This window comes from Carettochelys insculpta, chromosome 12, assembly GCF_033958435.1.
Source record: "Carettochelys insculpta isolate YL-2023 chromosome 12, ASM3395843v1, whole genome shotgun sequence".
NCBI classification, from domain to species: domain Eukaryota; kingdom Metazoa; phylum Chordata; order Testudines; family Carettochelyidae; genus Carettochelys; species Carettochelys insculpta.
The window spans coordinates 5,046,787-5,072,366 of record NC_134148.1 but is presented as its reverse complement, the minus strand read 5'-3'; the positions used below and the strand labels follow the sequence as shown (position 1 = coordinate 5,072,366).

General features: G+C 49.7%; 1 pseudogene; it reads left to right on the top strand.

The window, feature by feature from the left end:
• Positions 1-5,973: 5,973 nt before the first annotated feature.
• LOC142019853 (cytochrome P450 1A5-like) lies at positions 5,974-11,367 on the top strand (annotated as a pseudogene).
• The last annotated feature ends 14,213 nt before the right edge of the window (positions 11,368-25,580 follow it).

Genomic DNA, 25,580 nt, shown 5'->3' with positions numbered 1-25,580 from the left:
CTATTGTGCCATTGAACATCCGCTGGTTAGAGTGAAATTGGATATGCCCTTGAATCCCTACAGACAGCCCTGAAAGCATAAAGTAATACCTGGGAATGCTAATATCCTTGGCATGGATATTCTGAGGGGCAAGGAGGGGATAATTAATGGGGAAAGGTGGGCATTTGGAGCTGGCTGTAAACCTAGCACAACAGTTCTGGATGAGGGGAAAGCTCCCCTCTGTCATGTAAACCTGCTAGCGCAAGCTTCTTCCCTCCCCACATCAGCTGTGGCTAATGTAAAGCAGTACAATGTCCCAGCTGAAGCTGTGGCTCCTGTAACAGAATTGATTAAAGACCTAGAGAAACGGGGAATACTAATTCGGACACACTCCCCGTACAATTCACCAGTGTGGCCAGTAAAGAAGCCTAATGGCAAATGGAGGCTCACTGTAGACTACCGCAAACTCAGTAACAACACGGGACCCCTAACTGCAGCAGTCCCCAGTATAGTAGACATTGTGAATAACACACGAACCTGGAACAAGCAGTGGCTAGCTGTACTGGGTGTAAAGGACATGTTTTTCATGGTCCTCCTACAGCCTGCAGATCAGGACAGGTTTGCTTTCACCTGGAAAGGTGTCCAATATACTTTCACTAGGATGCCACAGGGATTCAAACATTCACCCACAATATGCCACGGTGCATTATCAAAAGTCCTAGATGGTTTGACCATGCCACATAATGTCCAATTACAGTATATTGATAACATTTTGATTGGTGGGGATTCATGTGAGGAAGTACAGGAAGCCATGAACAGCGTAAAGACAGTGCTAGAAAACCTTGGATTAGATTTACCTTTAGATAAGTGCCAAGGTCCCTCCCATGAGGTGAAATTCCTAGGCACTGTCTGGATGGGAGGGCAAAGGTCAGTGCCTGACGAAACTGTAAAGGAACTCAGCCAGGCAGTGTCACCCGAGGACAAGGCTCAACTGAGACAGATTCTAGGAACTTTGGGGTTTTGGAGAAAACATGTGCCAGGCTTTGCTGTAATTGCCCGGCCACTATACAACCTGTTAAAGAAAAATGCCACTTGGGAATGGACCTCTGCTCACGAGGAGGCATTAAGGCAATTGATTAGTGAAATTCATACTTATCAAGCCCTGGGTCCAATTCAGCCCGATGCCCCATTTCATTTGTATCTTACTGTAGGAGTCACAGGAATGTCTTATGCCCTATGGCAAGAGAGTGACACTGCACCCTGACGCCCCATTCAATTCGGTTCAAAGTCATGGCAGGGGTCACAGGCAAATTACACTCCATATGAGAAAGTGCTCCTGGCAGCCTACACGGCTTTAAGGGAAACTGAGGAACTGACTCAAACTCCAAACATAACTATTCACACCCCTCTTCCAGTTATTAAACCCGTATTGGAAGGAAAGGAGCTACCACCAGGTGTGGCACAGAAAATGACAATTCAAAGGTGGGCACTGTACATACACCACAGGGTAGGTGGTGCACACACTGCACAAAACCCCACCATGATTAAAGAATCTTTATGGAAGGTGGGCATGCCCGAGGAATACCACCTACCCCACAACCGTCTCCGATCCGAGACGCTGCTCCATTTAACTCCTCTCACCCTGAGGGAGTGTGGTTCACTGATGGGAGTGCTAAATTAGTTAAGGGAAAGTGGAAGGGAAAAGCTGCAGCAGTGTCAGCAGGTAACTCCACCGCACCCTTAGCTACTGAGATTGACGGCTCCGCCCAACTTGCGGAACTGACAGCAATTAAACTCGCCTGTGAAGCTGGGGCTCACACTGTATATACTGATTCGTATGCTGTATGGGCGGGAGCCACCCAGTGGATAACTAACTGGAAGAATAATAACTGGGAAATAGGAGGAAAGCCTGTATGGGGACTGGAATACTGGAAATGGCTTTATAATCACACCACCCAGCAACCCCTAAGCATAGGACATGTGTCAACCCACCAAAAGAATAGTTCTCCAGCTGAATAACCTGGCTGATGCAGCAGCCCAGATCTTTACCACCCAAGTAGATTGGGAACGCTTATACATCTGGTTACGTGAAACTCTGGGACATACAGGGAGTGAGGAACTGGTACGGCAAGCCCATACCAGGGGGTGGCCCATTACCCACCAACAAGCCGGAGACTTGGTACAAGCCTGTGCCCCTGTGTGCTGTAACCAGGAAACACATAACTGAAGGGCAACGATTTGCCAGACTAAGAGATGGAAAGGCACTATGGGCACCCTGGCAAGTCGATTATATTGGTCCATTACCCACCACAAGACAAAGGTGGAAATACATCTTAACTGGGGTAGAAGTCATCTCAGGAACTGGTTTTGCTTCCCCAACTCGATTAGCAACAGCACCGTCAACCATTGTGGGACTAAACCGCCTACCAGCAATCATCCCAATACCCCGAGAAATCCAATCAGACAATGGCTCACACTTTAAGAATAAACTTGTGCAAGAGTGGGCCCTCTGGAAAGGAGCTCAATGGGTCTTTCACCTCCCGTACCGACCCCAATGCAACGGTAGAATTGAACGATGGAATGGGCTACTAAAACACCACCTTCAGCCCACGGATGGTACGTGGGAGAGCAGCTATAGTGCAACGACTGAACAATCGGCAAACCCCTACGGGTAGCCCGATAAATAAAGGATTTTTCCCGACAGGAAAAGCTTCTCTGACTCAAACGTTGCTCAAGGATTCTAAGTACACACCTGGAGACACTATTGTGATTAAACACCCTAGCCTGGGTACACAAACATGTGTACTCCAGTCATACAGGGGAAAAGGTGTATGGACCACCTTGGACTCTGGAAAGGTGCCAATAACAATCACTGAGGCCTAGACTGTATCCAAGACTGGTTGAACTTGTGTTCTCTTCCATGGAAGATAAAAGCAGTTACTACCATGAACAGATATACCTCAAGGACTCTTATCTTCTCTGTGTAGCAGACCTCAACCTGGACCACAGCATGACGCTCACGCTTGTTATGGTACTACTGGGAATCCCACCGGTCTCCGCCATGCCCGAGCATCCCCTCAAGAACGCTATCCAGACCATCGCCTCTGCTGCTGGTGCTACAGACTGCTGGATGTGTCGAATTTGTTCCCTTAAACCTAAATGACGGGTGGAACAAGAGTGACATCTTCAGGTGGGGACCAGCCTGGTTTAATGACGGCAACAACCTTCGAAATGACTCTGGGGGGCAATCCAGGGGGCAGCGCGGACACTGGCAATCCCCTGTATGGGGCCAGCCATTAGAATACATAACTGGAACCTCTAAAGATATATAGCCTATTTGTTTTGAAAATGATAATGGTGCTGGACCTCACCTGGGGTGGCTGGAGGACCAGCAATGCACTCACATTTTGGCTTTTAATAACAAACTGGGAATTTGGGACATTTATCCAAACTCAGGCAGTACAACCCCTCAGGGACACTTAACCTGTTGGGGACTTTTGTAAATGTCTCTCTTGGAGGTACACCTGTACATAATAACGTTACCATTGTTCCCCTGAATTTTAGCCAGTACCCCAGGGGAAAACCTGGCATAATAATTCTTTGTATATAACTCCTACTACTGAACATTATTGTGTGTATTGTTAAACGCGTAGTTAATGTAGCTATATCCTCTGTGCATGTCCGATATATGGCATTGGCAAGTGATCCTGATCAATCCCTTGACTGTCAATCACCATCACCTAATCAGGCCATCCCTACGGGCCGATTTTAGTTTCCTCCAAGGAGGGCAAGAGGTGCTGGCGTCACCACCACCTTGAGGTCTGGGACATAGTGAGGCGAATCAGGGGGGTGGAATGTAGCCAGACAGAACCCTCCCCCCCTTTTGCTCTACTCCATCTTGCCTTCCCTGGGTGCTTCGGAGCACGAAAGGGTTAAAAGGAACAGCCCAGCCCTGGAATGCCCCAGAGCGCAGATGGGCTTATCTTGGCCATGGCCTTTGAAGTTCTGGAGCAAAGCTAAGAACAATGGGCTAATTAACAACCGGGCCTCGGACTGCCCTTGGCTAATTACCATCAGCTGATTCGCCAGGACACTTGTCCCAGACAGGAGGAAAATCTCTGGCCCATTAAGACACAAATGCCCCTAATTGTCTCTACCTCACAGGTGTGAACTACACCCTTGAACTCCCCGTGAGAACCAGTATCAGACAGTCTAATTCAATTGGCATTTTTTTTTAAAACCAAGGAAGAAGCCTACGTGACCCAATGGGTATAAAAGAGGGGTCCAGCAAACCCCCTATTTGAGCTCCAATCATCTTTCCTGCCGGACAGGAGGGTGTGGGGTCTCCCCAGGTCCCTGGGGATGCTCGACTCCTGGAAAAAAAGGACAAAGGACTTCTTCCCAAGGGACTGAGAGGAAACTGGCCAAGCCACGTTGGTAATGCAGGGGTAAGAATAAGACCTGCTAGGTATTTTACTTTTCATTTCTTTTGCACGCATTCAACAAGTATAGATCTATGCATTGAACAAGTACAGATCTATGAATTAGAGTGTATGCTAGCTATTTGTAATCCAAGTATAAGCCTTGTAACAATTGTAACCACAAGAGCTTAACAGGCTAGGTAAACAAATAAAGCAACATTGTAACAGTAAGAGATTAACTTGTTAGGTAAATAAACAAAGTTAATTGATTAAGTGGTAACCTGACTCCTCCTGTTACTGTGCAAACCCGAACAGAAAACAAAGAACCTGACTGCTTTTCAGCGGCTCTCAGCCTGGTCACTGGTGAGCTCTCCCCTGGCAGGTGAAATCTCATATTAATACAAGGGCATAGTGGCATCTCACCTGACCATCGGCTAACAACTACTAGCTGGGATAGGTAGGAATGGTGTGTCTAGCTTCTCTGTCAGAAACTGTGAATGGGTAACAGAGGAGGAATGACTTGATAATTACCTCTTCTGTTCACGCCTTCTGGAGCATCTGCTGTTGGAAGACAGCCCACTGGGCTAGATGGACCTTAGGTCAGACCTAATGTGACCCTTTTTATGTTCTAATGATTCCAAGGTCAGGCTGCAGGCCACGCCTGAATTTATCTACACAGCGGGTTTTAGCCTCATGAGCCTGAGCCCAAGTCATTTGACTCTGGCCCATTGCAGCCAGGCAGTGGGGCTTTTATCCCTGCGTAAGCACAAGTGAACAGGCTGCTGGCTTGCTTGCAAAAAGCTCTTCACAGCTGCTAACAGCCCACGGTCATAAGCATATAGTATGTAAAATGCTTAGGATCCTATTAAAGTCTCTTATATGAAAGTAAATGCCTAACTCTTAAGCTGCTATGAGCAAGATCTCTCGTCTTGGGGTCATTCTGGAGTAAAATCAACGTGGCGAGTTTTTTCGGTCTGGTTATTTGGAGTGAAGTGGTTCAGGTGGAGCCATTCTCTGGGCGTCTCTGCTGAAACGTAACATGGCATTTTGAAAAGGTTCAGCTATGTGTGTCCATTAGAGTTAAGGCAAAGAAAAATGTCACTTAGTGTAGCTACGAAAGTGCTGTCTCCAGTAACCCGACTGTACAACAAGGAGCATAAATTGCTTTGAAAGCAACACTTAAATAATACTCAGGTTTCACATCCCAGCTGCTCTTCGGTAAAGGTCAAAGTGGGTTATTTTGCTGTACATATTCACAGAGTGTGCACAGATGGTAAAAGGAGGGAATGTTCACAAACTCAGTGACTCCCCAGCACTGCGAAGGTGGACATTTAATGGGAGAACACCAAGAAAAAAGCTGCTCAGAGTAAGGGGCAGCATAACGTGGCCCTAGGTAACTTGCCTAAGGTCATTGCATAAAGCGAGTGCCTGAGCTAGGTTAGAACAAAGGTCTCCTGGCTGTGAGCTTTGGGAAGTAACGATGGGAGAACGCTGCCTTATAACGTGAGGTGCCTCCTGGACGTTAGCTCTGACCGCTCTTATCTTTAATCTTAGGGTTCTTAGTGCCGTGAAGATGAAGGCTGTGATGTCCCTGGTGGGCAACCTGAGCAATTTCTTGGTCACTGAGCTGCTCATTGCCTCTGCTGTCTTCTGTCTGATCCTCACGGTGATCAGATCCTTCCAGCAGCGGATCCCCAAGGGACTAAAGAGGCTGCCAGGACCACGGGGTTACCCCTTGATAGGCAACGTGCTGGAACTGGGGAGCAATCCACACCTGACCTTGACTCAGATGAGCCAGACGTATGGCGATGTGATGCAGATCCGGATCGGCACCAGACCAGTGTTGGTGCTGAGTGGATTGGACACCCTCAAACAAGCCCTGGTGAAGCAAGGGGAAGACTTCATGGGGCGCCCCGATCTCTACAGCTTTCGCCACGTTGCAGACGGTCAGAGCTTGGCCTTCAGTGTTGACTCAGGGGAGGTGTGGAGAGCTCGCAGGAAGCTGGCCCAGAATGCCCTGAAGACCTTCTCGGTCTCGCCCAGCCCCAACTCTTCATCCCCCTGCCTGCTTGAGGAGCACGTCTCCAAAGAAGCTGACTACCTAGTGAGAAAGTTCCTGCAACTGATGGAGGAAGAGAAGAAATGTGACCCATATCCATAACTGGTGGTCTCCATGTCCTAAGTCATCTCTGCCATATGTTTTGGCAAGTGATACAACCATGGTGACCAGGAGTTACACAGTATAATAAACATGAGCAATGTGTTTGGGGCATGGTTGCCTCTGGTAACCCCGCAGACTTCATCCTGGTGCTCCAGTATCTCCCCAGCCACACCAGGGACATTTCCAAGGATCTCAGTAAGAGGTTTGGCTCTGTTGCGAAGAGCATTGGTAAGGAGCACGACAGCAGCTTGGGTAAGGTCAGGGCTTGGAGGAGATTTGTTTGCATCCATGTTTCTGCTCTGTTTTTTGTCTCCTTGCTGACTTGTCTCTTTTACTTTGTGGCTCAAACACATATCGCCTGAAGCAGAGGCTAGAGAAGAGGTAGTGGAGATCACAGTACATCTTCTCTCCAGCCAAATAACGTTTCTCCCCTGGACACTTTACAAAGTAATTTCTGAAGCCGACTTTTGCTGGACCTACTAAATGCATTCCGTGGATCATAACTGTTCAAGATTACTTTAGCTGCTGTAGGAAGCAATATAATTCTCCCCATTAACAATTACCCTCTGCATGTAAACAAATAGCATTATCTGTTGTCTAGTGTTTGCTGGGGAGAAAAACCTATTTCTGTGCCCTCTGCTGCAGTGAAATCATGCGGCAGGTTCACTAACATGGCAACAGGGCCCTAGCTGGACTTCTCATTTAATGGCCATACCATTTTGGGGCCACTTACAACCTGTAGACCTTCCTGTTTCAGGGCCATGTTCGAGACATCACTGACTCCCTGATTCAGCATTGTCAGGAGAAGAAATTGGATGGGTCGGCCAACGTTCAGCTCTCTGAGATGATTGTCAACCTTGCTTATGACCTCTTTGGAGCTGGTAAGAATATTTCCATTCAAAACCAAAGCAATCGCAGCTGTTCCTCTTCCAGGTCATTCAACACTCATTCTCTGAAGCAGAAAGGCTGTTTCGTGGCTACCGCTAGTCGCAGAGCCGTTACGTATTTGCAAACTGAAAGCTTGGAAGTCTTTGAATCCGGATTCCTCGGCAGTCGCCCAGCAGGACTCTGTAGGAAAGTAACTATGAAACAGGTTCTCAGGAGACAGCTGTGTGCTGCAGTTTAGCACTGATCATCCAGATTTGGGATAACAAAAAAAACTAGAAGTTGTCCTGAAGTAAAATTCTGAGTCCAAACACTCTTGACTTTAAATTGTGGCACCTTCACATTTTTGATTAATTTTAGCAAGTTGTTGATATCAACAACTTGTAAACTTGACCATGAAGTTATGAAAATCTGAAGTCACGGAGTTGCAGATTTCCTTTGACTGGTCGAAAGGACGACTAAATGCTCTTTGTCTGTGTCCAACCAGGTTTTGACACCGTGACAACTGCCTTTTCTTGGAGTTTCGTGTGTCTTGTGACGTATCCAGAAATTTAGAAGAAGATTCATGAAGAATTAGTCATGTTCAGGCTCCCAGTTCTACCCTGTTTCAGTGTCTGTATCTCAAAGGTCAGATTCCAGCCAATGTCTTCCTCCATTCCAACCTGTAGATCAGGCCATTGGCCGAGAGAGGAAACCCAGACTGTCAGACCTGCCCCTGGATCTTTTCAGGGGACAAGACAGTATGCCACGTTTATTATAAGAATGTAACCAATATCTAATGCTTAACACACACACACACACACACACACACACACACACGTGTTCTGCAGCTGCTATATAGTTGCCAGTCCTGATCGTAGCTGGAGTCTGTGGCTTGAGTTTGCAGCTCATGGTGGCTAACTGGCCAGGAAAGCCGGGCATGAAGAAGCTCCGGGTGTCCATTGGGTGCGCACCAAAGGTTACAAGCAGCATGTTACCCAGAGGTCTTCCCTTCTCCCCGCTTCTTTTATAGGCTTCAAGTTAGATGTTGGCTGATGGGTCCTGCTGTGAGGTGCAGCCTCCGTGTTCAGACACGACTTTCATCTTGTCTTTAATGGGACTTTGTTCTGCTGTCTTCGGGGTGGACCTTTTTCTCACCTTCCGGGAGCCGTCTGCACTCTTCAGCCACTGGCGTCTGATCATCAGGATGGGCTGGTGTTGGGGATCAATCACTCACAATCGCACACTCCCCATTCACACGTCTAATACAATTCACACCCTAGTCACACAGTTTAGGTAGAGTTTTGGTTTCAACAGGGCTTTACACAATGGAGTATGGGATCAGAATGGATCCTCGGTTACAATACGGAGTCTGGTTTTGTCCTTAGTGGTGCATATGACAACATAACTTGAATTATAAATATAAATTACAAACGTAAATTGAAAACATTAGACTAATCCTTCATTCATATTAATCTTATTACTTATCATACAAAGAATTAATGCAACATTACAAACAGTTTCATTTTTCCTAAATACAATATTAGTTTCCCTTTTTTTTCCTACTGATTAACCCTACATTGGGTCGGAATAGATAGTCAGTGTTCACAGTGAAGAAGCAAACAGCAAGTTACCCAAGAAGCGTTCCTGGGCCTTGCGCTATTCAACATCAACTAATGATCTGGAAAAGCAGGTCATTTGGCAACGCTTGGTGATACTACAAAACTATTCAAGGTAAGTCCAAAGCTGACTGGAGAGCATTAAAGGCATCACAAAAGTGGGTGAGTGGGCAGGAACATGGGAAATTAAATCCAATACTGATTAACGCTCAGTGGCTACGTCTACACGTGAACGCTACATCGAAATAGGCTATTTCGATGAATAACGTCTACACGTCCTCCAGGGCTGGCAACGTCGACGTTCAACATCGACGTTGCGCAGCACCACATCGAAATAGGCGCTGCGAGGGAACGTCTACACACCAAAGTAGCACACATCAAAATAAGGGTGCCAGGAACAGCTGCAGACAGGGTCACAGGGCGGACTCAACAGCAAGCCGCTCCCTTAAAGGGCCCCTCCCAGACACAGTTGCACTAAACAACACAAGATACACAGAGCCGACAACTGGTTGCAGACCCTGTGCCTGCAGCATGGATCCCCAGCTGCTGCAGCAGCAGCCAGAAGCCCTGGGCTAAGGGCTGCTGCCCATGGTGACCATAGAGCCCCGCAGGGGCTGGAGAGAGAGCGTCTCTCAACCCCTCAGCTGATGGCCGCCATGGAGGACCCCGCAATTTCGATTATGCGGGACGCGCAACGACTACACGGTCCCTACTTCGACGTTGAACGTCCAAGTAGGGCGCTATTCCCATCCCCTCATGGGGTTAGCGGCTTCGACGTCTCACCGCTTAACGTCGATGTTAACATCGAAATAGCGCCCAACACGTGTAGCCGTGACGGGCGCTATTTCGAAGTTAGTGCCGCTACTTCGAAGTAGCGTGCACGTGTAGATATGGCTAGTGATGCATATGGGGAAAAAATCCATTTATATCTATACAGTGATGGGGTCTAAATCAGCCATTCGTGCCCCTAAACATTCATAGAGTCACCCACGGACAGTTCTCTGAAAACTTCCATTCCATGCGTAGCAATGGCCAAAAATACAAACAGTGTGTCAGGGACAATTCTGAAAGGGATTAATAAAGACAGAAAATATCGTAATGCCACTATATAGACCCTGGTGCACTCACACGCTGAACACGTCCATGTCCATGTTGTCCATTTCTGGTTGCCACGTTTCAAACAGAGATGACAAAGATGAAAGATAGAGGCAGTTTTGTTGAGCGAAAAGATGATTAAGGGGGAAAGATATGACAGAGGCCTATCATATCATGAGCAACATGGAGAAACGGTCACCCTTTTAAGCAATGCAAACCAAGGGTCACTCCACAAAATGCGTAGGCAGCAGGATTAACACCCACACGTGGCGGTAGCTCCTCACACAATGCACAAACAACCAGTGGAACTCATTACCATTGGATGTTGTGTTGGCCAAATGTATAACTGAGTTTAAAACAAAACCGGCTAGGTCCACAATGGATGGTCTGGGTTCCAGTGGGTTTTCCCAGGAAGATTTCAAATGATCAAACCTCCAAGGAACTTTTTCTAATTGAGTCACTTTAATCATTTGTATCAGAGAGGTCGCCGTGTTGGTCTGTAGCTTCGAGAACAACAACAAGTCTAGTGGCACCTTATAGACTAACAGATATTTATTTAAGCTTATGCTCCAAAATATGTTTAATCATTTGGTTTCCCTTCGGTGGAAACTGTTGCCTTTGGTCACTAACAGAATGAGTTGAATTCATCCCTGGTTCAACTGCATTAGCTTTCAAGTAAGCAACACCAGATCTGAATGTGGCCCCGACCCTCATTGTCGCAAAGGCTCAGCAGATATCATGGCATGACTGCGGCTGCAGCGTTAAAAGTAAGGGCACAACTGAGTGATAGAAGTAGATGGATGCGAGGTTGAAAACCTGTGCCAGATACCAAGAGTCTGTTCTGATGACGCTTGTGCTGAGATGCTTCCCTAGTAGTCTTTCAGATGGTGGTGGTACATCTTCAGTCTTCTTCCGTTTCAGGAAGCTTTGGAAAGATCCATCTGCCTTCAGCCCAGAGCGTTTCCTCAGTGTTGAGGGGACTGAAGTGAACAGGGCAGAGAGTGAGAAAGTGATGGCCTTTGGCTTGGGGAAGCGGAGGTGCATTGGTGAGTCCTTAGGCAGATGGGAGGTCTTCCTCTTCCTGACCACCCTGCTCCAGCAGCTGGAGTTCAGCCTCTGTGATGGTGAGAAGGCCGACACCACGCCTCTGTATGGGCTGACCATGAAGCACGAGAAGTGTGAGCACTTCCAGAGTGAGTGGCGCTTGGAAGTGAAGAGCTCTGTGTGAGCTGTGTGTTCTCCCAGCTAAGACGTTGGGGCTGGAAGGACGCCACATTGCAATATTTTGACGTGGGGAGAGTACCACCGAGACTGCTTCTAGGGCCGAGGTGCTCTAGAGCGTGGTTTCCCAAAATGGGGGGGCATGCTGAAATTCTGGGGGTTGCGAGGCGATCCCCCCTCATTTTTCCCCACCGCAAGAAAGAGCTGGCCCTCGCTTCCAGCTCTCAGCTCCTGCCATTTCACATGGGTGACCCGGCACAGCTGCTATAAAAAGCAGGCAGCCAGTGAAGGCCCATGTGAAGCTAGCTGCCTCCTGTGAAGGTGAGTGGGTGTGGGTTGGGGTGGGGAGGAGGAGGATGGGGTTAAATGGGGGTTGGGGGTGCCTAGGTTTGGGGGAGGGGTGGGGAGGGACTCAGGCAGGTGGCTCATGGTTGGCTTGCTTGCGGCTCAGGCAGGCAGCTTGAGCAGCTGGCCCTGGCAACGCCGGGGCTTGGCAGCTGGCCCCGGAAGCACTGGGGCTCGGGCAGGCAGTTTGGGTGGCTGGCCCCAGCAGCGTGTGGGCTCAGGTGCCATGGCAGGGCGTGGGCTAGGGCGGGCATCCCCAGCAGCACAGGGCTCTAGTGCGTGTCCCCGGCAGCATGGAGCTCAGGTGGACATCACTGGCCGAACAGGGCTCAGGCAGGCTGGTGGCTGGCACAGGGCTCAGGCAGAAGGCCAGCTTGGGCCGCGCCAGGCACCCGCAAGGTATGGCCCATGCCGTGAGCCTGGATGGTCCATAGTTGGTCTCCTAGGATTTCCCAACTTACGAAATGCAGCAGCATCTTTCACATTAAATTCATTTGTTTCTGCTGTGAAATTATGTTTTTATTACATCTTTGGGTCAAGAAAAACAATTCGTGCTTATTTCTAATTTTAAATAAAATGTTTCTATCAAGTTTGTGGGTTTATTTTAAATTACAAATTGAATTTTTTGTTCAAAGGGGGTTGGATGCCGGTAAAGAAGAGGTGAGTGGTGTGTGAGGATTTCTCAAAAATCAAAAGGAGGGCGTGATGCTGAAAAGTTTGGGAACCCCTGATCTACAGCATCAGATAACACAAGCCGTGTTGACTGCATCTGTACTGACGTAGCTGAGGTTTGGTCGTATTTGCCATGTAACTGTACTTGGCTGCTGTCTGCTGGCGTTCAAAGATTGTATTGTAAATACTCAAATCGGCCCAGCTGCATGCTGTGTGAGGACACCTGACACCTCAATGAGCCAGCTCCTGCATTCTGACCTCTAGAAACAACATGATCGGGAAATGTGTTTTGATCATGTAGGTACCACTGAGCGTGTGCTGGTTTACACTGAGTGTCCTGAGTTCTCTGCAGAACTGCCCTTACTGCCTTTATGATGGACACCTGGATTTTTTGAAAACAACAAGAAGTCCTGTGGCACCTTATAGATTAACAGATATTTTGGAGCCTAAGCTTTCGTGGGCAAAGACCTGCTTCGGCAGATGAATGAGTTGTGGGGGCAGGGTTCAGAGGAAGATTGAAAGAGGGAATCTCAGTAAAGGGAAGGGCCAGAACTGACAAGGTCTACTCAGTCAGGGTGGAAATGGCCCATTATCGGCAGTTAATGTGGAGTTATGAACATCAAGGCTATGTCTACACGTGCAGCCAACATCGAAATAGTCTATTTCGATGAATAACGTCTACACGTCCTCCAGGGCCAGCAACGTCGATGTTCAACTTCGACGTTGCTCAGCCCAGCATCGAAATAGGCGCAGCGAGGGAACGTCTACACGTCAAAGTAGCACACATCGAAATAGGGATGCCAGGCACAGCTGCAGACAGGGTCACAGGGCGGACTCAACAGCAAGCCGCTCCCTTAAAGGGCCCCTCCCAGACACAGTTGCACTAAACAACACAAGATACACAGAGCTGACAACTGGTTGCAGACCCTGTGCCTGCAGCATAGATCCCCAGCTGCCGCAGAAGCAGCCAGAAGCCCTGGGCTAAGGGCTGCTGCCCACGGTGACCATAGAGCCCCTCAGGGGCTGGAGAGAGAGCATCTCTCAACCCCCCAGCTGATGGCCGCCATGGAGGACCCGGCAATTTCGACGTTGCGGGACGCGGATCGTCTACACGGTCCCTACTTCGACGTTGAATGTCGAAGTAGGGCGCTATTCCTATCTCCTCATGAGGTTAGCGACTTCGACGTCTCGCCGCCTAACGTCGAAGTTAACTTCGAAATAGCGCCCGACGCGTGTAGACGCGACGGGCGCTATTTCGAAGTTGGTGCCGCTACTTCGAAGTAGCGTGCACGTGTAGACGCAGCTCAAGAGAGGAGAAAACAAATCAGTTCATCGGGGGGATGTGGCCCATTGTCAGTTGCTAATGTGGAGGTGGGGACATAGAGAGCAGAGAAACTGCTTTTGTAATGGGCCAACCAATTTTTGTGTGTGACTTAGTCTAGGGTAGTAACGGTATATTAGACAAACTTCAAAATCTCTTAGACAAAGACTTAGTGGGCATAAAACAGACGTAAAAACACTCCTGATTCACGCACCTGTCAGCCAGCACTTTAATGGAGTGGGCCATTCTGTTAATGACCTGAATGTCTGTGTCTTACTGAAAAGGAACTTCCACGGCTGTTTGGAAAGAGAAGCTGCTGAACTCTCTTTTATATTCAAATTGGACACATTAACACATGGTTTGAACCGGGAGGGCAATTATCTGTGTCATTATAAGGACTCTTTTACATACTTTGCTTTATCTAATTCTTGACTCCCCCGCCCCCCGCTTTTGCCCCTCTGCTCTCTGATTTGCTCACCTCGATCACAGTTTTTCTGATTTGTCAACCTTGATTACTATTTTTGGTTCTCTGTGCCTTAAATATTGAGTCTGTTCTGGTCTGGCTATGGTCTGAAGAAGTGGGTCTGTCCTACGAAAGCTCACCACCTAATAAATTATTTTGTTAGTCTTTAAAGTGCTACTGGACTGCTTTTTTGTTTTGTTAGTTTAGAGTAAGTGACTTGGGTCTGAGCTAGTCTCTGAAATTTAACCAGCTGGCTGTGGCTGCAAAAATATATATATACTATCAAATTTGAGGTCCAACCCATTATCAGAGCACATTTTACAGCCGTTCTTTAGAATCTCATTAACTCATCAGTTGCCTAAAGGTTCTGAGGAGAAACACCACCACCAGCTCTTTGCACTGAGTGGAATGCAACCTTCTGCAGAGAACGAGCTCACATTCAGCCGCGACTTAAATCTGATTTTGAAGGCTTCTGTGAACTTCAGTTTTGCAGAGAGGAATTTCACCTGCTTTGAGGCTGGCCAGCTGAGACACATGGTATCCTTCCCCTTCAACTATTTGAAAGAGAGGATAGTGAAAGATGCTTCACTTGTATGAAAATTCACGAGAGTGTTGGGATTTGAGCTTCAAGTTTTGCCCATTTTGGAATACTTGCAATACAATCTTTGAACGCCAGCAGACAGCCACAGAGTACAGGCACACGGCAGGTATGGCCACACCTTGGCTATGTCAGTGCAGTTTTATTTCCCTTAATACTTGGCAATTTTCCAGCTATTTCAGTACCCCACAGCAAACAACTTGATCCTGTTGTACGTGAAAATACTAACAAGACAGAAGTTTTACTAGACCAGCTCAAGTCATTTCACAAAAACCTCTTCAAAGTTGTAATCAAGGTGGACAAATCAGAAGAGCAGAGGGGCAGTAGGAGGGGAGTGGATTCAAGAGTCAGATAAAACAAAGTATGTAAGAGAGTCCATATAATGACCCAGGTAACTGGCATCCCGGTTCAAACCATGTGTTAACGTGTTGAATTTGAATATAAAAGAGAGCTCGGCACTCTCTCTTTGCAGGTGATTCTTAAAGTTCCTTTTCAGTAAAACACAGGCTTTCAGGTCATTAACAGAATGGCCCACTCCATTAAAGTGCCGGCTGACAGGTTTGTGAATCAGGCGTGTTTTTATGTCTGTTTAATGCCCATTAACTCTTTGTCCAAGAGAGTTTGAAGTCTGTCCAATATACAAAGCATCTGGGCATTGTTGGCACATGATGGCATGTATGATGTTAGTTGAGGAACATGAGAATGTGCCCATGATTCTCTGAATAACCTGGTTAGGTCCAGTGATGGTATCTCCAGAATAGATACGTGGACAAAGCTGGCAATGGGGCTTGTTGCAAGGAAAAGTTCCAGGATTGGTATGATTGGTATTATTCTCTTCAAAGTGGCAAGTTGAAATGGGTAAAAGCAAAGGACAGAGAGTGAGAGGGGGAACCAAGGACCTTATTTACTTTCAACCTGTGCATCGCTGCTCTTTCAAACTCTTGCATCTGATGAAGCAGGTCTTTGCCCCCGAAAGCTTATGCTCCAAAATATCTGTTAGTCTGTAAGGTGCCACAGGACTTCTTGCTGTCTTTCAAACGAGTTTGTTAGAAAATTGGTGCTAGATGTGTACGTTCCGCCTAGTAAAAGGCTAAGGGTAGGAGGGACTCAGCTTACCAGGATCACTGGTTGTGGCTTTAGAGTACCGGGTCAATTACAGTGTGGTGAACCAACACCTTGCTCAAGGATGCATTTGTTGGGGCTAGCTGATATTAGCATAAGAGGTCACTCACTCAGAAAAGCTGCCTTCTAGCTTTGCTATTGCAGTGAAGAGCTCTCTGACATCTGCTGGCCTTTCCTTGAATCAGCTTTCTATCCATAGTCAATATTTTTGATCGGATACCTCTGTTCTGTTAAGAAAAACAAGGGAGTGGCAAGTATTTATTTATTCACTGCACACACTGGACAAAATAGGATTAACACAGGGAGTTTCCATGCAAATGCACTTCCATCCTACAGCAAACTTGGAGTTTTTAGTGTGGCAGCCAGAAATCTAACCCACCGCATGGCTTTCAAACTCCGCCAGGAAGCCTGTAGGGTTCCATGCCAGCCCCAAGCCTGGAGAGAGGAGGGGGGTTGGTCAGATAAGGGACGATGCGCTGACTGTGAAACAACAATACAAATGAACGAAGCTGAGCGTCTTGAAAACGTGTATATTCAGCCACGTGTTGTAGGGACGTGAGACGTGGGTGATAACAAAAGATTTGAAGAGAAGGATATTGGCATTCGAGACGAGCTGGTATAGAAAGATCCTGAGAATAGGATACACACGTATCTTGTAGAGCTGGAAGGGACCTGAGGAGGTCATTGAATCCAGTCTCCTGCCCTCTTGGCAGGACCAAGCACCAGCCCTTTTTAAAATCTGTTTCCCCAGGTTGCTCTCTCAAGGATTGAGCTCACAACCCTGCAGGCTAATACACAAACCACTGAGCTATGGATGCGGAAGGGCACCACTGAGGAGTTCTATAAGAAGATACAGCTGAAAGAGAACCTGCTGCAGAAGGTTATACAACGCAAGTTACAGCTATTCGGGCCTATCTGCAGAATGAACGACGGACAAAAAATCAAGACCCTGGTATTCGGCATAATGGACGGTTTGACTAGGAGAGGCCGACCCCACAGAGATGGGGAGATGATACAGTAGATTGGTGCGGAGCTAATTTACAGAAACTAAGCCGCTCCGCACCGGACAGGGAACGATGGAGGAAATAGTAGAGGGGCATCAGACACCGATGGCGCTGAGCCCATGATTGTTGTTGTTGATGATGCTGAAAATAGCAGCCTTCAACTTTCATCGCAGCCTTCAACTTCCTGCAGGGAAGCTCTAAAGAGGATGGAGAGAAACTGTTGTCAGTGGTGACAGGTGGCAGAACAAGGAGCGATGGTCTGAAGTTACAGAAGGGGAGGTCTAGGTTGGACATTAGGAGAAACTACTTCCCCAGGAGGGTGGTGAAGCACTGGAATGCGTTGCCTAGAGAGGTGGTGGAATCTCCATCCCTTGAGGTTTTTAAGTCCCGGCTGGACAAGGTCCTGCCTGGGATGACTTAGTGGGGGTTGATCCTGCTTGAAGCAGGGGGCTGGACTAGATGACCTCCTGAGGTCCCTTCCAGCCCTGTGATTCTATAATTCTATGATGCACGTTTTTTTAAAAAAACAAACAAACAAACAAAAAAACCAATACAAAACAAAACAAAAAATCCCTAAGCGCAGGAATTGCCAAGTGACCGCAAGAGGGAGCCACTGCAGCCTTATGAATATAATAAGGCTTTATGGGCCATTATTGAAATGTCAGAAGATAAAACAGCTCAGGCTGTGCTGTGCATTCCCAGCAAGAGTTAGTGGCTGGGAAGACAAATGTGAATTAAGTTTGATTTGTTCAACCAAACCCCAATAAAGAAGCAAATGAGTGTTCCCAACCCCGTCTGCTGCAGTAAGGCAACACATGCAAAGCACTATGTTTTGCTAGGATTATCACATATCTAGCACAGCAAACCCCCACTAAAATGGACAAATGCAGGGGAAGGTTGTCGGCTATTCCCAGCAGTCTGTTATATGTGAGGGTTTACTGCCCACCCACCCCGCCAGGCTCCCTGAGCCCCAGTCCTAGTCCCCCACCCCCCAAAAAAAACCCTGCCACTCATTGGAGCCATGGCTGACGTAAGAGCTGCTGAACCCTACCATGTGGCTCCAGCAGAGGAGACGGCAGCTTCTCCAGGCTGCACCACCGGCAAGTCTTAACTTTTTTTTGATGGGGGGATGATTTTACAGACCCCCAGTGGACTTCAGCGGCAAGGGGGTGGGGGGTGGGGATCTGTAGTTACCAAAGTCCACTAAATCGGGGTCTGTAAAATCGAGGGTTTCCTGTATAGTAATACAACGTGAGTTGGTAGATATCGACACAGATACATTCCCTCGCAGGGGCGTCCTCGTTTTTGAACATTCAAATGTGGCAACCCTGGTTTCCTCTTGCTTGTGTTAAAGTCCCACGTCTATTTCACTGACACAGAAGCTGACGTTCAACTGTGCTGCCAAACGGAGGCCTAAATTAACGGTGTCCTTACCCCAAATCTCCCTTGTCTTCGTCTTCCGCTCGCAGGGACGTAAAGCGGGGCCTGACGTAAGGAGTTTGCTCACCCCAGCTGCAGGCCATGTGCAGTCTTGACGCTTGTGTGGCCCTCTGGGATTAGTATCAGAGAGGGAGCTGTGTTAGTCTGTATCTTCGAGAACAACAGGAAGTCCTGTGGCTCCTTATAGATTAACAGACATTTTGGAGCAGAAGCTTTTGCGGCCAAAGACCAAAATATCTGTTAGTTTATAAGATGCCACAGGACTTCTTGTTTTCCTCTGGGGCTCGGCAGCCATGAAGTTCTAACCCAAGACGTAGCAGCTCCTCTGTTAGCTTTGGAGATCCCTGGGTCAGTCCTTGGGGGTGGCTGTCGCACTGGGGCAGCTCTCGAGGCCTAACTGAGTGGATTTAATTCAACCAGATCACAGTGGTGTGCCGTGAGAACTGTCCAAGTAGCACCCTGAACTTTTGTCAGTTTCCAGTTCCCACTGGCCGCACAGAGATGGGTGGCGGGAGTGGGGAGGAATTAACAATCCCAGGCCAGCAAGGCTGCCTGAGTCCCAGCTGGTGCAGGGCGTGTCAGTTTCCCCTTAGCTACACATCACATCTCATAGAGCCGGAAGGGATCTTGGGAAGTCATCGAGACCAGTCCCCCGCCCTCTTGGCAGGCCCAAGCACCATCCCTGACAGGTTTTTTCTTTCTAAATATCTACTTGCTCCAGACCCCTAAATGGCCTCCTAAGGATTAAACTCACAACCCTGGGTTTAGCAGGCCAGTGCTCAAACCACTGAGCCTGTACGGTGGTTCTTTGCAGAGCCACCACGAGGGAAAATGCTGACCCTGCAGGAGCCTGTTCACACCCTGAGAGGGAGCTGAAATGCTTCTTCCCTGACCAAGATGCTGCCCAGCTGTGACGAGGTGGGAGGGAAGGCAGGAGACCGCTGGAGCTGGGGTGAGGTTTAAATGCCCTGTCCCAGTTCTAATGGTAATCACAAGTAATCAAGTAACCAGATCCTCGTTTGCACAACATCCCATTCGATCCCTGTTTAGCTTGGTGCATGCGCTGTAGGTAATCTGTCATGTCTGACGATGACATTTTGAGCTTGCACAGGTTCATGGGCTGTGGACTTGCATGTGGCTGAGGGGTCCAAGCTTTGGATGGCGTGGGTGTTCACAGTGGGGGCAAGGGAATCGTCCTGGCTCTGTTGGTGTGGCTGCTGCTGTCGCTTTCTTCCTCTCACGAGCATCAATGAGGCGCGCACGTCGCTGCTCTTCAAAGTTGTCATACGCGTGTTGTACGAGAGCACGCCAGCCTGGTCGGTCTTTTGCACGCTGCTCCAGCTGATCTGGGTTTAAACCAGCAGGAGCAATGTTGGCCTTCACGCAGTCTTATACCTCTTGCGAGGCCTACTTGGATTCCTTCCACCCTAGGAGAGGTCACCGTAGAGGAGTTGCTTAGGGATTCTCACCTCCTCCATTCGTATGACGTGCCCTGTCCAGCAAAGCTGGGCTTTCAGAATCATGGCTTCCATGCTGGTGGTTCCTGCTCTGTCCAGGACTTCCAGGTTCGTAACTCCGTCCTGCCATCGAATGTGCAGTATTGACCTCAGGCTGCATGCGTGGAAGCCTCCAGCAGTTTTATATGTTTTCTGTACAAGGCCCAGGTTTCACAGCCATACAGGAGACTGGTCAGGACTACAGCCTTGTACGCTTTCAGTTTACTGGACCGTTGGATATTGTGCTGATTCAACACTCGTGCTCTCAGACGTCCCAGTGCCAGGCTGGCCTGGCAGCGCTACCACTGTTGCAGACCGCTCTAGTGAGCCCGGAACCTGAGTGAATGGACTTAAATGCGCCGATTCTGAGCAATCGACTCAGCTGAGAAAAATGTGGCTGCGCCATGGAATCGTCCAACCCCCCACGCACCCACTCGTCCTTCGGGCCGCTGCTCAGCACGCCTGTTGCTGACACACCACAGCAGCGATCTCATGGCAGGGCTAACGGCAGCGTCTGTTGAGTGTGTGCCTGAGAGGCCTTCTGTCAAGGAGGAGCAGTTTCACTTCAGCAGCCCTTGCGCTTGGCTTATCTCCCCTGCAGCCATAAAACGCTCATTCCCATCAGAGAGCAGAGCTGCTATCTTATCGGTGCCTGGGCCTCTTAGCCCAGAGGGTGAGGGAGAATGTCTTGGGCTCCCTTCTCAGCAAAGGCAGCCGGCACTGGGGTGGATGAAGGCACCGTACCCAGGGCAGCAGATGAAGTGAATTGCACGGCAGCTCCCTTGCATCCCAACATGCCTGGGTCTTCTGGGCCCCATGCTGGACGTTTCTGCCCTGCAATCCACTTCATTGGGAACCACTGCCAGAGGAAGTCTAGTTTCTTATGGGACTTGTTCCTTAGCGTCTCCTGGGAGATGTTGAGTGTCCTCAGCTCCCTGGGAGGATGGGGACTGATTTTGTTTAGCCACAGAGGGCCTTTGGTTTTTCATGCCATGGGGCAGGTTGTGTCACTGGCTACTGAAGACCGGTCTCTAAATGGGCTGGGTGAAACAACCTGTAGATGAGACCATGACGTTGCACCCTGTATTAGTCATACGAATATGCTAATGAATATGAATATGCCTACCTGGAAGACGTGTAATGCAAAATACATCTTACACGTGTATATTCTGTGTGCGTGTATCATTCCTGTATTAGATGTTAGACGTATGAAGTCTAAACCTGTTTACTAATCTCAGTGTGCTAAGTGAGGGCCATTAGTAGTACTCAGGGAGCTTAATGGCCTGGTACTTGGGACAATGATCTGTGAATAGTCTTGTTCTTCCTGCAAGCCAGGACTACCGTTGGGGTTGCGTGGGGGGGGGGGGGCGGAGTGGGGGGAGGCCCTGCAGGTGCTTTCAGATGATGACCTCTTCCACTGAAGAGTGAAAAGTTTCAACTGAACACAAAGGATTCCTGCCTTTGGCAATTGAAATATAAAGGCAGGAAACCAAACAATAGGGCCTGCCAAATGTGGGGATCCCCCACTTGCCATCCAAGATGGCTGCTGCAAACATCTCAGACTGACCAGTGGGAAAGATCAGGCCTAAGCTGGGAGGCTTCTGACACAGCTTGTTTTATTTTGCTTAGTAACTTACTTTGTTCTGTCTGCTATCACATACAACCACTTCAGTCCTATAAAATCACTTTGTTTATTCACAAACCCAGTGTACATAACTGTTACCTGGGAGGAGGGAGATAGCTGTGCATATCTCTTTCACTGATAAAGGGGGTGAACAATTTATGAGCTGGCTCTGTTTACAGCTATGCAGAGTGAGATGGATTTAGCTGGGGTCCTGGTCCCAGTGGGGCTGTCCACCTGAGTGCTGTTAAGTCCCTGTGACTGAGCCTTCCCTGAGCTGAGAGGCTGTCCATGTTTATGTGGCCCTGCTATGGGTTGTGAGCCCAAATCTGTGCCAGCACTGGAGGAGACTGGAGGGTCAGCCCCAGAAGGCCAGGGTGGTGGGGCACCCCAACGGGAAGGCAGGCAGGCAGGCTCAGTGGTGTGATCAGCCCAGGAACAGGTAGTATCAAGAGGGCCAAGCCAATCATGCAGATCATAGCGGCTGCACCTGGGCTTTGATTTTGCCAGGCATTTCCCTCTCTTGGTTCGGCTTAGGTTTGCGTGATGCAGAGCAGGTGTGGCCGTGCTCTCCTTGGGGTCAGAGGCTATTGGCTTCCACACTTCCCCGTCCTCCTGTGTTGCTTCGTTCCTCTTTGCTGGAGTGCGGTGCATGTTGAGTGAGGGAAGGAGGCCCCATGGCTCTATCTTTTAGGGCGCACCTCTGGCTAGGGAGAAGTGACACAGGCCATTGGGTTCTGGGGTGGAGCATGTTACGCGAGCCATGAACCATGGCTCCTCTCTCCGGCTGGACTTGTTCCCGTGCTGTTCTCTACCTGCTCGTAGTTTTGGCGTGCGAGTGAGCAAAGAGCCTCTCTGGGACACGGGATGAGCCAGACAAGCCACGTTCATCTCCAACGGTGCGGACCGAGTGAGAGCCATGTGACCTCCTTACCCCACCAGTCCTGCAGCCAGTCCCCACCTTCCACTGCTCTGCCCCATTGGTAGGACCTGCCCCCATCCCATGCTGGAACTCCGCTGGCCCCAGCGCCCAGGCTCTGAAGTTAGGACCTGGGGCTTTTGTCGGTTACCGAACCTGAGCCAGGCTGTGCTACGGAGCTGGCAACTCGCATGCCCATGGTGGGAATGGGGCTTTCCTGGTGCGTGGCTGAACTGCCGCCTAGGTGCTCAGACACGGTGGTGTTGGGCAGCAGGGAGCTAAGGAGACAGAGGATCCACGTGGCTTGTACTTCTGGGCCACCACAAACGAGACATCAATCAAGGCTACGTAGGGTCTGGAGACACCAACATACTGACCTGATTCCTACCCGCAGCCGAGACTCCTCACATAGCTAAACACGCTGCTCCTGACCTTCCCCCTCCTCCTTTCCTCTGGGATACACGCTTCTCCTCGGCCCACTTCTAAGAACTTGCTCTTCCTCCCAAGGGAGCTGCCCAGGCTAGTCCATCAAAGGCTCTTGTGCCCTGGCTCATGGGGCTGGGATCCAACTCATCACACGGACCTTACTTCAGTGCACTGTCCAGTAGGCTTGTTTATGGTCTTAGTGCTGTGCAGTGCCAGGTGTGGGTTTTCCAGTCCCAGGGATGCGTGGTGCACACTCAGGGCCAGGTGTGGGTTCTTCAGTCCCAGGGACGTGCAATGCACACTCAGGGCCAGGTGTGGGGTTTCCAGTCCCAGGGACGTGCAATGCACACTCAGGGCCAGGTGTGGGGTTTCCAGTCCCAGGGATGTGCAATGCACACTCAGGGCCAGGTGTGGGGTTTCCAGTCCCAGGGACGTGCAATGCACACTCAGGGCCAGGTGTGGGTTCTTCAGTCCCAGGGACGTGCAATGCACACTCAGGGCCAGGTGTGGGGTTTCCAGTCCCAGGGATGTGCAATGCACACTCAGGGCCAGGTGTGGGGTTTCCAGTCCCAGGGACGTGCAATGCACACTCAGGGCCAGGTGTGGGGTTTCCAGTCCCAGGGACGTGCAATGCACACTCAGGGCCAGGTGTGGGTTCTTCAGTCCTAGGGATGTGCAATGCACACTCAGGGCCAGGTGTGGGGTTTCCAGTCCCAGGGACGTGCAATGCACACTCAGGGCCAGGTGTGGGTTCTGCAGTCCCAGGGACGTGCAACACACGCTTAGACCAGATTTCAAAGAGGCTTTAAGGATTCTAAGGTGCGTAACTCTCACTGGTTCTTAGGCTGTAGACACTCCCGAGTTTGCTGGCGAGGGCAGGCGTGGTTCCTTCTCGTGCTTCGCAGCGCCAGTGCCCGTAGCATCAGCGGGCACAGGCGTGTGAGCTAATCGTACTTCTGCTTGGAAGTGCTACTGTGGTTTACTAACATGTTCCTAGTGCCTCACCAGTGTCTGGATCTCTTCCTGCAAGGGATCCATCCTCGCCCAGCCATCCGTCAGCCCAGCAGCCGGATCCACCAGTGCCGATGCCTGGGTTAGGGTAGCCCCAAGATCAGGCCTTGTTATGGCCTTGCTGGTTGCCGGTGGTGCTGCATTCACTGTTCCTCCTGACGGCTTCGGGTGCTCCAGACACACAACGCTGTTCTGAAGACCAGGCTTAAAACACCTCCCTGAGGGACAAGGGGTTAAAAAGCCCTTGGTGAGGACTATGGCAGCAGCCAATGAGGAAGAGGCTTGAGGCAGCCAATCAGAGCTTGGCTGGGCTGTATAAAAAGGTGGCTGGTCTGAAGCACCTCAGTCTTGCTGTAGGTTTGGACTAAGCTATATCCTAGAGGTTGGTACCTGGGACAGACTGGTGCTGGGCACTCCAGGCCTGACTAACTCCCAGCTGAGGGGGTGCTAGGGCTGCAGAGGGGCAGCCAGGGGAAAAAAAATACACCACCGTCTGGGAGGAATGTTGGTCCTGGCAAGTGGTGAAGCAGTTACAGCCGGCAAGAACCTGCCAGAAGAGGGTGCTCCAGGCTGGAGGACAGCTGGTTCCCAAGCCTGGCCAGCAGGAGATGGCTGGGAGCTGTTACACCCCTCCAAGAAGGTTCCCACCTGAGCCCAGGCATCTGTGAGAGCTAAAAGTCACTTCCTGAGGGGTCCGTCCTGGGTTTTCCTCTGGCTCCAGCACCTGCATGGAGAGGTAACTCTGTGTGCAGTTATGATCTGTCCCAATTGTGCACCTTCAACTCTACTGGCGCACTTAAAGCGAAACAACCTCTCTAGAGTAGCCACGATTACACCAGGATGAAGGTCCGGGTGCCCATCTAGTTATTCCTGAATGGGAAGGGGGACTCTTTGAAGCGCGTTATACTGGTATAACCAAGTCTGGACTAAGGGCTGCCCTGCTATAGCGACAGCCACAGGCCTGTGGCGTTCAACCCACGTGCTCTGAAATTCCTCAGTTTCCCCCTGCTGTGGATCTTTGCCCAGCCACTGCCAGGGGAAATGCCGATGCTGCAGGAGCCTGGTTGTGCTGGGAGGCAGCTGAAATGCTCCTTGCTGGCCCGAATGAGCCAGCGGGGAGCCTGCCTCCGCTCTCTGCTGTGGCAAGGGAGAGAGAGAGGAAGGGTGGATCCTGTTGGCGCTGGGGATTGGCTTAAGTGCCACATCCTGGCTCCAACAGGCTGGCGGGGAAGGGAGCCTGCTTTCAGTGCTCGCTCCTTTACCCAGCACCCCTGGCATGGCGCTGAGCAGAATTCCAGCCCTGTGCTCCCCATCTGACAGCGTATTCTATGGTGGATTTGAAACGTGAATGCCTTTGATCCCTGCTTAGCCTGTTGTGTGTGCCACCATATGCAGACCTCTCTCAAGGCCGGGACCGTAGCAAATGGGCGTAAAGGTGACATTTATGAGCAAGCGGTTCTGCTGAAAAACGTGACTGTGCCATGGACTGGTTTGTTTCATTGAAGTGTGCCGGGCTCCTGAAAAGGTGGGGAACCAGTGACCTAGACCACTGTGTAAGGCGCATTGTCTGTAGCCAGTCCAGGCATATTTATGGAGCTGTCTAAATTAGAATAGAGCCACTCTGGAGGTCTTCCCTGGTGGTGGGTGCTGATGGTGTTAGAGAACTTGGCCCTCGGACTGGGTGGTGAATAAGAGCATATGGAAGGACCCTGCTATGGAAGTCACAGCAGCAGCTTTACTTGAGGACGCAACCAATAAGTAAGCAAATTCTCCCCAAATCAC